Raw genomic sequence first — 2988 nt, 5'->3', positions numbered from 1 at the left:
TCTTTGATATCTTTAAAGGTCCATTTTTAGACACTCTTATATGCTAGAAGGCAAGTTACTGAATATTTACATTAAATTTTGTTTGCCTGTTAAATAGTAACTTTTTTGTTTTTGTTTTGTTTTTTTGTTTTTGCATGAAGAGTGTGACAAAAATTAAACACATAAAACATTAAAACATTGTCAGGAGAAATAAACATTGAAATGAAAAGATTTTATTATTAATAAAACAATGTCATTTGTACATATTGATAAGAGAAGACACTGCATATTACCCTACAGAGTAGATAATAGAGGAATGTGGAACATAACAACATGCCAGAATTGACACTGGCTTCACAGATGTAGGAGTCTTAGGCTCAGTGCCTGTTCACTATGTCATGTCCTTAGTCTAGCAGCCTGACTGTATTGATTGCCCGTTTTTTCACCTGTAGAGTGGGGAGGGATTTATAAGTTCTGACATACTATTTAAAAGTGATGCATACAAATTGCCTGACATGTTGTGATAATTTTGAGGTGTTACTTTTGGCAAGAAAATAATAGTAATGTACAAACAGACAAACATTTTTGTGGAAGTATAATGCAGTTTTGTGAGCATTTTATAGTTATTTATAGTTATATCTGAATATCTGATCTAGCTATTGTTTTACAATTAGTTAAGCAAAAAAAGCTTAAACCATTTTGATTATTATAGAGTAATATAAAATATAGTTATTTTACTGCAAGCCTTTAGGTTAGAAAAACTTTTTGGGTAGGTAGTAAGATTAAATTGTGCTATTATTTAGGGAGAAAGAAAACAGACAATTATAGATACATATGTCTGTGAGTTAAAGACGGCTCTGAAACTAGTATAAAGCCTGAGTTATTTCAATTTATTTCTTTAATAATATTACTTTTGCTCCATTGTGTCCACATTTAGTCTGCTGCTGGTCAAAGAAAATCAGTAACTAGTACAAACTACATAAAATTTTTATATGAAGTGTTTAGAAGCTGTGTCTGTTTTCTTTCTCTTTCCTTTCTCCAAACTCTTAGGAAAAAAAAAAGATATTCTTTGTATTCTCACTAGGGGAGCATGCCAATGACAGCTGCCCTCACCCCACCGTGTGTGTGTGTGTGTGTGTGTGTGTGTGTGTGTGTGTGTGTGTGTGTGTGTGTGTGTGTGTGTGTGTGTGTGTGTGTGTGTGTGTATGTATGTATATGTGGGGGGGGGTGTTGGGCTGGGTTTGCCTTTCTGAGATGGGCTCTGTATTAGGAGGCTGGCTGAGACTTCTTGTCCTCTAGTCCTCTAGCTGTATCATGTCCTGTGGAGCTTACAGACACAGGTCACCATATGCAGCTCAAGGATAGAATTTGATATGAACTCTGCAGTTTTTGGTGCACTCTATAGTTATTGAATATATGCTATATCTATAGTTTTAAGATTAGGTTAAACAAAAAAAACCCATTTGTTTATTATAAGGTCATTGGTTTGCTGCCTTCAAAAATACTATGCATTTTCTTCTATTATGAAAATCATATATGTAAATACTTCAAATACGTTTTATTTTTGTCTTTATTAGCACATACAAGAAAACTCAATCCATAGACTTGGCACAAAAATATCATCATTGATAAGATCAAATCTGTTTATGAATATGAGCTCATAATAACATGTAAATCAAATCTTTCTGAGTTTTTATTTCATCTTAACTTTGTTTTTTGTCTTTAGGTTCTAGAACTTCCACTTAATCTAGGATGTTCTTTTGTAATTGTACAGTGACCCTGCTAGTTAGATTTTGTGTGTGTGTAGAGGTGAGAGAAGAAAGAGTAATCAGTCACAGAAATAGAGTAATGGAATAATAGGCAGTAGGGGTATGACACACCTCCCGCAGCCTTTGAAGTTGAGGTCTTATTAGTTGTCTTAGCATCTAGTTTTGTAGGTTCTCATTTTCTAGTAGATTTCATCTGCAATGTAATCAGAAGCTATTTAAACTTCATCTAAAAGCTCCATGGACTCCCTTTTAGTATTACTTAGTATTTAGTGTCCATTTAGACCTTAGAATTTTGGTTTCCCCTTTATCATAAAGAATTCTATAAGCCTTGCCAAAGTAAATACTGAATTTCATTATCAGACTATTCATTAAGACTTTTTTTAACTTGAAGAAAGTCATGTATGAAAAAGATGAAAAAGTACCCACCCTAGAGCCCTACTCACTTTCTCTTTGACAGTGGATTTAGTAGTGACCCAGGATAGAAATATCTCTGTACTACATGGGAGGAAAATTGCATTTTTTACATGGACTTAGTCATTTACCCAAATTAAAAACTGTAAGTTATTACCTACAGATTTTAGGTTGCGAATAGACTTTTTGGGTTTTGGAGAAGATGTGGTGCTTTTGTTAGTTTAAAATGATATTCTTTTTTACTTTAGCAAATCATTTTTCTTGAACTTTAATACTGAATGTTTTTCCCCCCATTTTTAAAAACCTAAATGTTGTGATTAGTGGAAAACTAATGGTGAAATTATAAAGCAATTTAATAAAATATGTTTCATAAGAATGACCCTTTATTGCTTTTGAATAAATATCATCCCTAAGAACCAATGGTGAGATTTTTTTTTTATATTTTGTAATTTCTGTTTAGTTTGAGGACAAGGGAAACAATCATGATTGTATTTTTCCTTTCTTTTTATTCTAGTAAATGATATTGATTGTGTATTATTCATGTATCAGATATTATACTTATAATCTATATGTAATATAGATTATTAAATATATGTGCCTATTATTTTACTTTTAGACTGAACAAGAAATTTTAAGTAACTAAAGAGTATAATATATGGTTATGGTATTGATATATGATTCCAGATTTGACCTATTTTTAGTCATTAAGAATTGTTGCCAGGCGGTAGTGGTGCACGCTTTTAATCCCCCTCTCTGGAGGCAGAGGCAGGCGGATCTCTGAGTTTGAGGACAGCCTGATCTACAGAGCAAGTTCCAGGAGAAACTGTGT

At 32.6% G+C, this 2988-nt stretch overlaps 1 protein-coding gene across 1 annotated transcript in view; it reads left to right on the top strand.

Annotated features, from left to right (window-relative positions):
* Ddx10 (DEAD-box helicase 10) overlaps nt 1-2988 on the top strand; it is a 146283-nt gene that overhangs the window by 95803 nt on the left and 47492 nt on the right. The gene's annotated exons all lie outside the window — the stretch shown is intronic.

Source organism: Mastomys coucha, unplaced genomic scaffold, assembly GCF_008632895.1.
Source record: "Mastomys coucha isolate ucsf_1 unplaced genomic scaffold, UCSF_Mcou_1 pScaffold23, whole genome shotgun sequence".
Lineage (NCBI taxonomy): Eukaryota > Metazoa > Chordata > Mammalia > Rodentia > Muridae > Mastomys > Mastomys coucha.
Note: the sequence above shows the minus strand (reverse complement) of the source record. Positions and strands in the feature narration are given on the sequence as shown.